This window comes from Miscanthus floridulus, chromosome 17 (assembly GCF_019320115.1).
Source record: "Miscanthus floridulus cultivar M001 chromosome 17, ASM1932011v1, whole genome shotgun sequence".
In the NCBI taxonomy this organism is placed as follows: Eukaryota; Viridiplantae; Streptophyta; class Magnoliopsida; order Poales; family Poaceae; genus Miscanthus; species Miscanthus floridulus.
This window is the reverse complement of record NC_089596.1, coordinates 51,447,990-51,458,219: the sequence shown is the minus strand read 5'-3', so window position 1 is coordinate 51,458,219 and position 10,230 is coordinate 51,447,990. Positions and strand designations below refer to the sequence as shown.

General features: G+C 43.6%; 1 pseudogene; it reads left to right on the top strand.

The window, feature by feature from the left end:
- The first annotated feature begins 8,333 nt into the window (after positions 1-8,333).
- On the top strand, positions 8,334-9,756 carry LOC136516206 (uncharacterized; annotated as a pseudogene).
- The last annotated feature ends 474 nt before the right edge of the window (positions 9,757-10,230 follow it).

Here is a 10,230-nt window from a genome sequence, read left to right as displayed (position 1 = left end):
TGTTTTAAGATTAGCACTATCTCCAAAAGGACCGAAACGAGCTTCCACTTGAGCCTCGTCACCTATGAGTACCTGATGGGACAAGGGGTTGTTCCTGATCTTTTGGTGAGTGTGGATAAACTCGATTTGGGGTGGATTCGACGTTGGCTGTCCGACTACAATGACCACAAGGTTGTTGCGCCTTAGCAACAGGTACACCAGCTCCGATTGTGTTGTTCTTACCGTGAAAAGAACACCATGAACATGCAAGCAACCGAGAACAAGCAAGAACAAGATGAACAAGCAAATAACTCACGGATTTAAGCCAAAGGCTGAATCTGAATCACAAGTTGGGGTCTTGAAACAAGCAAATCGGGTGGTCTAGTCGACACACGCGTTTACAAGGAAGAAGCAGCAGCTATCTTGCATCTAAACAAAACCCACCCCCATTCTGATGGCTGCTGGTTCTATTTATAAGGAGGAGAGCACAAGGAGGAGTGGGAAACCCTAATCTGGGCGTCCCTCAATGGGCTGTAGTCAGTACCAGGCCCAGGCCCAAGCTGTAGGTCTGTGCGTCCTTTTGCTTGCTGTGCACAGCTTCGGTAGATTCTGATAGTGGGGTTGGACCCATCTGAAAGAGAACGACGCGCTCTTTCCAACAAGTCAAAAACCAGCTTCATTGGATCTCGTATCAAGGAGTTATGGTACTTTTGATGGAGTGTTTCCTGCTGTCTCGAGATGAGCTGAGCACCCCATTAATGATGATTCCCACTTGTTCGGCTGCTCCATCCTCATCATGGGGTCTAAACATGAGGCAATGGCGTCTTTACCAACATTCCTAAGAATAAGACAATCATCACCATAATTTAGTAGCATCCAATTCTGAGACGAGTTTGTATGAACAGCGAGGAATGACTTTACCTGATAATTAAGTTGTCGTGCTCGAGCTCTTGTCATCGGACCTTGTTGTGCAGCAGGTGTGGTTGTATCAATGGAAGGGATGTCCTCAACATCCTCCCCTTCTTGCATTTGAGTCGTCCTCGACTCTAGTTCATCCTCTTCTCCCAAATATGGCTTCAAATCTACAATGTTAAATGTGGGGCTAACCCCAAAAGCTGCAGGTAGCTCAAGTTTGTATGCATTATCATTAATCCTTTCTAACACTTTAAAAGGACCATCGGCTCTAGGCAGCAACTTAAACTTTCACAAATCAGGGAACCTATCTGTTATCAAATGGAACCAAACTAGATCACCAGGTTCAAAAATGACATGTTTCTTCCCTTTGCTACCAGCTAGTTTATACTTTGCATTCATGCACTCTATTTTCTCTTTAGTGGTTTCATGCAATTTTAAGATCAGTTCAGCACATTGTTTAGCATCAAAGTTCACTCGCTCCGAGGTCAGAAGAGGTAACAAATCAATAGGAGCACGTGGCACAAACCCATAAACAATCTCAAAAGGGCTTTTCTTAGTGGTAGAATGCTGTGAACGATTATAAGCAAACTCAACATGAGGCAAACACTCTTTCCACATTTTTATGTTCTTTTTCAAAACAGCCCTAAGCAATGTAGATAAGGTTCTATTGACAACCTTAGTTTGTCCATCAGTTTGGGGATGACAAGTAGTAGAAAATAAAAGCTTAGTCCCTAGCTTAGCCCACAAAGTTCTCCAAAAATGACTAAGAAATTTTGCATCCCGATCAGAAACAATGGTGATAGGCACACCGTGCAATCGAACAATCTCACGAAAGAACAAATCAGCAACATGTGTAGCATCATCGCTCTTATGACATGGTATGAAATGTGCCATTTTAGAAAATCTGTCCACAACAACAAACACACTATCCCTCCCCTTCTTTGTTCTAGGCAGTCCTAAAACAAAGTCCATTGAAATATCTTCCCACGGTGCACTTGGAACAGGAAGAGGCATGTATAAACCATGAGGATTAAGGCGTGACTTAGCTTTTTGGCATGTTGTGCAGCGAGCAATGAACCTTTCCATGTCTCTCCTCATCTTGGGCCAAAAGAAATGATCAACAAGGATGTCCTTCGTTTTCTTCACACCAAAATGTCCCCATCAGCCCTCCTCCATGCGCTTCCTACAACAATAACAAACGCACAGAGCTAGCTAGAATGCATGGCTTGTTAGCTATAAAGACAAACCCATCGGTGAGTACGAATTTGTTCCATGTTTTCCCCTCTTGGCAATTCAGCAATACATCTTTGAAATCATTGTCATGTGCATATTGTTCCTTAATAGTTTCCAAACCAAAGATTTTAAAGTCAAGTTGTGAAAGCATGGTGTAACGTCTAGACAAAGCATCAGCAATTATATTTTCCTTCCCCTTTTTGTGTTTGATGACATAAGGAAAGGACTCGATGAATTCAACCCACTTGGCATGTTTACGGTTCAGTTTTGCTTGACTACGGATGTGTTTCAAAGATTCATGATCAGAATGTATGACAAACTCTTTGGGCCATAAATAATGCTGCCATGTTTCCAAAGTCCAAACTAGAGCAAGCAATTCCTTATCATAAGTAGAATAGTTCAAACTAGGGCCACTCAACTTTTCACTGAAATACGCCACAGGTTTTCCCTCTTATAACAACACACCACCCAACCCAATTCCATGCATCACATTCAAGCTCAAAGGTTTTGTTGAAATCAGGAAGTTGGAGTAAAGGTGCGTGTGTTAACTTATCTTTTAGCATGTCGAATGCATTCCTGTGTGCTGCAGCCCAAGTGAATGTCACACCCTTCTTGGTGAGCTCATGTAGCGGGGCTGCAATGGTGCTAAAGTCCCTCACAAAGCGGCGATAGAAACCAGCAAGTCCTAGAAAACTTCTTATTTGTGTGATCGTAGTGGGAACTGGCCAGCTATGAATTGCCTCGACCTTGGCTTGATCAACTTCAATACCCTATGGGGTCACAACATAGCCAAGGAAAGAGACTTGATCTGTGCAAAACGTGCACTTCTCAAGATTACCAAATAATTGAGCATTACGTAAAGCATCAAAAATGGCACGCAAATGATCAAGATGTTCCTCTAATGATCTACTATATATCAAGATCTCATCAAAGTATACCACCACGAATCTGCCAATAAAAGAGCGTAAAACCTTGTTCATTAATCTCATGAAAGTGTTGGGTGCATTAGTCAATCCAAAGGGCATGACAAGCCATTCATATAAACCAAACTTAGTTTTAAACGCTGTTTTCCATTCATCTCCTAGCTTCAATGAATCTGGTGGTAACCACTATGCAAATCAATTTTAGAGAACACAATTGAGCCACTCAATTCATCAAGCATATCATCTAACCTTGGAATAGGATGACGATATCTGATTGTGATGTTGTTTATCGCTCTACAATCAACACACATGCGCCATGATCCATCCTTCTTAGCAACTAAAAGCACGGGAACGGCACAAGGGCTAAGAGACTCACGCACATAACCTTTGTTGAGCAATTCTTGTACTTGTCGCTGAATCTCTTTTGTCTCGTCCGGGTTGGTCCCATATGGCGCACGATTAGGCAAGGAAGCCCTAGGGATGAGGTCAATCTGGTGTTCAATCCCTCTTATTGGTGGCAGCCCCGGTGGTACCTCCTTTGGAAAAACATCGGCATACTCCTGCAAAAGATTAGTGACAGCAGGAGGCAAAGAAATAGATGTATCTTCGAGTGAAAATAAAGTTTCTTTGCAAACCAAAGCAAAGCAAACAGTAGTACTAGCATCAGTCTCATCCAAATCAGATTTGGTGGCAAAGTAACAAGAGCCTTTCAGCTTGATCTCATTTTTATTATGATGAATAGATTTGCTAGACTTCTTCTTATGTTCCTCAAGTTCATTAGCGACAATCTGATTTTCACTAGCAACAGCCTGATTCTTAAGTTTGCTAGCTCTAGCAAGTTTGATGAGGACATCAACACCAACGATACATCCACGCCGACACGAGTACCAGTTTCTGGTCCTATTACTCGCACCCGTGCTCATCACATTAATCATATTTAGACCATGGAGACGTGTGCACTCTTGTTTTGGTTAGGAACCAAGGAGAGGACCGAAAGGGACAAGGATTCACGGAGGCTGAATTCGGACTCCAGGACAGCTCCAACTTGTGATGGTCACCACGGTCGCATACGGACTCGGATTGGGGCGTTCAAGTACTTCATGGAATTCTTATGAAGTCTATTTTCATATGTATCTAGAATCAAGTCCATATCTATTTTGAGGCGGCCGCAATGATTGAATTACGACTAAGAGCTTGTCTGTCCAAAGGTGCTGCGTCACCTTAGTTTGGTCCAATGGGCCGTGTATCAAGTTGGGTCCATTAGGGATGCGTCCTAGGGTTGGAGAATGACCCCAACACCCCCCTGGTCATCCTTCCACCTTCATATACTCCTTAGCCACCATCAAGAATAGTCGGGTTTTGTTTAGATCAAATTTAGCTCTCGCTACTTGCTTGTAAGCGCGCGTGCTGGATCAGCCGCCTGTCTTCTTGTCTTCGGAACCCCACCTTAATTGAGATTGAGTTTGAAACTTTCATCTACATCTAGTAATTCAGTACTTGCTATACTTGTTCTTACTAGTTCTTCGATTGCTTGCAGGACGAGTGATATGAACCCGCTAGGGTTGATCCCGATCTTTCGATGAGAGAAGGTGGATAACTCGATTTGGGGATGGAGATGACATTCACGGCCCGACTACAACCATCCAAGGATGCTGCGCCTTAGCAACTGATACACCACCTCCAATGGCCGTCGCGATCTTGTGGAGCACGATCAACCAAACCACTAGGGTAATTCCTGCTAGCAATCGAGGAACAAGCAAGAACAAGTAGACTTTATTTGCTTTCCAACAAGTCCAGAATCACCCCAATCCGACTCCGTATGTAACCGTGGCGACCGTCGCAAGTTGGAGGTGTGCTGCAGTCCGAATCCAGCCTACGCGAGTCCTTTTCCCTTTCGGTCTTCTCCTTGATTCCTAATCAAAACAAGAGTGCACATGTCTCCAAGATCTAAACAGGATGGTCAAGAGCTCAAGAAGGAACTCACTTGATGATTAACTTTTCGAGCACGAGCACGAGTAATAGGACCAGCAGGTGTCGGCGTGGACAGCGTGGATGTATGATCGGTGTTGATGTCCTCATCATCCTCCCTTTCTTGAATTTGAGTCATCCTCGACTCAAGCTCATCTTCCTCACCCAAATAAGGCTTCAAATCTACAATGTTAAATGTGGGACTAACCCCAAAATCTGCAGGAAGATCAAGCTTATATGCATTCTCATTTATTCGTTGCATCACTTTAAAAGGACCATCCGCTCTAGGCATCAATTTAGATTTTCTTAATTTAGGAAACCTATCCTTTCGCAAATGTTGTATGACGCCCTTTGTGCGAGGCGAATGTGGAATTTGGTTATCTTCGTCGGACCCTGGCATGGTTCAAAGACAAAGACAACAAGAAGACAAGTGAAGAAATAAAAGCCCTACAACTACTAGGATGTAGCTACAGCAAGCCGCTCACTCTCCACCTGTTACACAAGTTCTTACCAGTTCTTACCTTGCTCGACAGGAGGGGTCATCTACCAACAAGTCTGCAGCAATGGATGAAGTGTATCGGTGCCGCAGCACGAGACCTGTCAAGCTGTAGAATATGTGGAGCTATAGGTGGGCTGAAACAAGGAATGAACTAGCACCACGTTAGTTACAAAAAGCAAGCTGAATAATCGTTCAACCGGCGGTACTGTGCTGGTCCTAGTCTAGACTGTGCTAGAGACGCGAGCCTGGACACAAAGGAGAGCACAACACACCACCCAAAGTGAACGAAAAATCTCTAAGATCAGCCCCTTTCTCTTCTTTTCTTTTGCTTCTTTCTCTTTTTGTTTCTTTCTTTTTTTTTGAATATTTTTTTTTTCAGGGGGCACTCAAAACTGATTATATGAACAAGAACACTCCCAAAGAGTAACTCAGCACACACACTTTTTCCGAAAGGGCAGGGTGAACTGATTCCTCGTCCGATTGGAACTTCCAATTCTACTCGGACTTGGCCGACAGTGAGGAATAACCGATTCCTTGATCCGACTCAAACTTGAAAACCTACTTGGATTCGGCCAACAGAGAGGAACAGCCGATTCCTTGTCCGATTCAAACTTCAAACCCTACTTGGATTCGGCCAACAGAGAGACTATATGATAGCGCGTGTTGTGATAGGAAAGTGACAAGAACTCAAAACTCTAAGGGAATAAACTAAGACCAGCAATCCGACACACCCGATGCAACCGAATACTCAACAAGCCCTAACTAGGTAGCACTCGCCATGGCTCAAAGGTCTATAGGATTGCAGGAAACTAATCTACTATTTTTTTTGGCTTTTCTGGACTATAGGAAAAATAAAACAGTGAAGGATTGGAAGTCTCTCACCGATAAATCTTGCTCTGATTACCAATTGATTTGAACCCGCTAGGGTTGATCCCGATCTTTCGATGAGAGAAGGTGGATAACTCGATTTGGGGATGGAGATGACGTTCACGGCCCGACTACAACCATCCAAGGATGCTGCGCCTTAGCAACTGATACACCACCTCCAATGGCCGTCGCGATCTTGTGGAGCACGATCAACCAAACCACTAGGGTAATTCCTGCTAGCAATCGAGGAACAAGCAAGAACAAGTAGACTTTATTAGCTTTCCAACAAGTCCAGAATCACCCCAATCCGACTCCGTATGTAACCGTGGCGACCGTCGCAAGTTCGAGGTGTGCTGCAGTCCGAATCTAGCCTACGCTTGTCCTTTTCCCTTTCGGTCTTCTCCTTGATTCCTAATCAAAACAAGAGTGCACGTGTCTCCAAGATCTAAACAGGATGGACAAGAGCTCAAGAAGGAACTCACTTGATGATTAACTTTTCGAGCACGAGCACGAGTAATAGGACCAGCAGGTGTCGGCGTGGACGGCGTGGATGTATGATCGGTGTTGATGTCCTCATCAACGAGTGCCCTAGTGGTCGGGTGACGTGCTCCACAAGATCGTGGCAGCCATTGGAGGTGGTGTATCGGTTGCTAAGGCATAGCTTGGAAGGCTGTAGTTGGGCCGTGAACGTCGTCTCCACCCATCAATCGAGTTATCCCACACCTCTCATCGAAAGATCGGGAACAAACCCTAGCGGGATCTCATCAGTTGGTAATCAGAGCAAGGTTTATCGGTGAGAGTCTTCCAATCCTTCGTTGTTCTAATTTTTCCTATAGTCTAGAAAAGCCAAAAAAAATATAGTAGATTAGTTTTACCCGCGATCCTATAAACCTTTTGAGCCTTTGCTAGCACTGCTTAGTTAGGGCTTATTGAGTCATCGGCTACATCGGTTGTGTCCAGTTGCTGGTCTTAGTTTTTGTCCTTTAGAGTTTCGAGTTCTTGTCACGTTCTAGTCACAGCCGTGTGCTAACATATAAACCTTTCTGTTGGCTGAATCCAAATACATCCTTGTGTTCAAGACCGAGTAGGAATCTGAGTTTAAGACCGAATCCCACGTGGTGTTGAGTTCGAGTTGGAATCGGTTTTTAGTCCGAATTGACAGCTGCCTGGTTGCTATTGTGAGACCGAATCTGAGTACATCTTTGTGCAGTAGTAGTCCTACTTATACTCAAACTCTCCACGACCTGCATATATGTTTTGGCTCGGTTTTTACTCTAGAGGGAGAGAGACTCCTGTGAAGTCTTTTTGTTTGTATAATCAGTTTTGAGGATCCCCAAAAAAAGAGAAAAAAAGAAAAAAAGAAAAAAAAAGAAAAAAAACAGAAAAAAACAAAAGAAAAAAAGGGGGGCTGTTTGTTATGCTTCTCCATTGTTTCCGGTGGTGTGTTGTGACCTCCTTTGTGCCTAGGCTCGCGTCTCTAGCACGGTCTAGGCTAGGACCAGCACAGTACCACCGTTGAACGATTATTCAGCTTGCTTTTGTGACTAACGTGGTGCTAGTACTTCCTTGCTTCAGCCCACCTGTAGCTCCACATATTTCGACTATAGCTTGACAGGTGTTGTTGTTGCGGCACCGATACACTTCATTCCACGGTTGCAGACTTGTTGGTTGTCGTTCCCTCCTGTTGAGCAAGGTAAGAAGTGGTAAGAGCTTTTGTAACAGGTTGAGAGTGAGCGCTTTGCAGTAGCTACATCCTAATAGCTATAGGGCTTTTATTTCTTCACCTGTTTTCTTGTTGCCCTTGTCTTTTAAACCATGTCAGGATCAGAGGATGTTAACAAGAGGCCACAATCTCCTCGCACCAAGGGCATCATTCAACATTTTATAAGGCAAGTGCAGCTGCATACAGAAGGACTTGATCAAGATTTACAGGTTTCCAATGACAAGATTGGGCAATTGGAGGCCACCCAACTTGCCTCCACCACCAAGCTTATAGGATTGGAGGCATCTGTTGCCCATATGGACAGAAGCCTTGCTGCTCTTCTGAAGCGTTTTGATGACTTCCACACGAAAGACAAAGAGCAGCATAATGAAGACAACAAGGACGAAGAGCGACTCGAAGATAATTATGATGATGATTATACTGCTGATACTGAACATGATGCTCATGACACTCATGACCGGCGTCGCCTACGCCATAATCGTAGAGGTATGGGTGGTCACCGCCGACGTGAGGTACCCAATAATAATGATGCTTTCAGTAAGATAAAATTTAAGATACCTCCTTTTGATGGTAAATATGATCCTGATGCATACATTACTTGGGAAATTGCCATTGATCAAAAGTTTGCATGTCATGAATTTCCTGAGAATACACGTGTTAGGGCTGCTACTAGTGAGTTTACTGATTTTGCTACTGTTTGGTGGATAGAACATGGCAAGAAAAATCCTAATAACATACCACGAACTTGGAATGCTTTGAAACGAATCATGAGGGCCAGATTTGTTCCTTCTTACTATGCATGTGATTTGTTAAATAAATTGCAACAACTAAGACAGGGTGCTAAAAGTGTAGAAGAATATTATCAAGAATTGCAAATGAGTATGTTGCGTTGTAATTTAGATGAGGATGAGGAACCTGCTATGGCAAGATTTTTGGGTGGGTTAAATTGTGAAATCCGGGACATCCTTGATTATAAAGAATACACTAACATAACCCGTTTGTTTCATCTTGCTTGTAAAGCTGAAAGGGAAGTGCAGGGGCGACGTGCCAGTGCCAAGAATAATATTTCTGTAGGGAAAACTAATTCATGGTAGCCCCGCACGACTACTACTCAAACTACACGTGCTCCTATGCCAACATCCAGCAACAAACCTTGTGCTACTTCCGCAAATTCAGTGGCAAAGTCGACCCAGAAGCCTGCTGCGAGTGCTTCATCCATGGCATCTACAGGTAGAACAAGAGACATTCAGTGTCACCGGTGCAAGGGATATGGACATGTGATGCTTGACTGTCCAAGCAAGCGTGTTATGGTTGTCAAAGATGATGGTGAGTATTCCTCTGCTAGTGATTTTGTTGAAGATACACTTGCTTTGCTTGCTGCTGACCATGTAGGAAGTGAGGAACAACCAGAAGAGCAGATTGGAGCAGAGGATGCAGATCATTATGAGAGCCTCATTGTGCAGCGTGTGCTTAGCGCACAAATGGAGAAGGCGGAGCAAAATCAGCAGCGTACACTGTTCCAAACAAAGTGTGTCATTAAAGAGCGTTCGTGCCGTTTAATAATTGATGGAGGTAGCTGCAACAACTTAGCTAGCAGCGATATGGTAGAGAAGCTTGCACTTACAACCAAACTGCACCCACATCCATATCACATTCGATGGCTCAACAATAGTGGTAAGGTTAAGGTAACGAGATTGGTACGAATTCATTTTGCTATTGGATCATATCATGATGTTGTTGAGTGTGATGTTGTGCCTATGGAAGCTTGTCATATTCTGACCATGGCAATTTGATACAGATTGTATGCATCATGGTAGATCAAATATGTATTCTCTCATACACCATGATAAAAAAACTGTTTTGCTTCCTATGTCTCCTAAAGCTATTGTGCGTGATGATGTTGCTAAAGCTAAGAAAACTAAATCTGAGATCGATAAAAATGTCAAATCTGTTAGTAGTAACAAAGATGAGATAAGATTGAAAGGACATTGCTTGCTTGCTACTAAATCTGATATTAATGAATTGGTTGCTTCCACTTCTGTTGCCTATGCTTTGGTATGCAAGGGTGCTTTGATTTCAGTTCACAATATGCAGCATTCTTTGCCCCCTGCTGTTGCTAACAT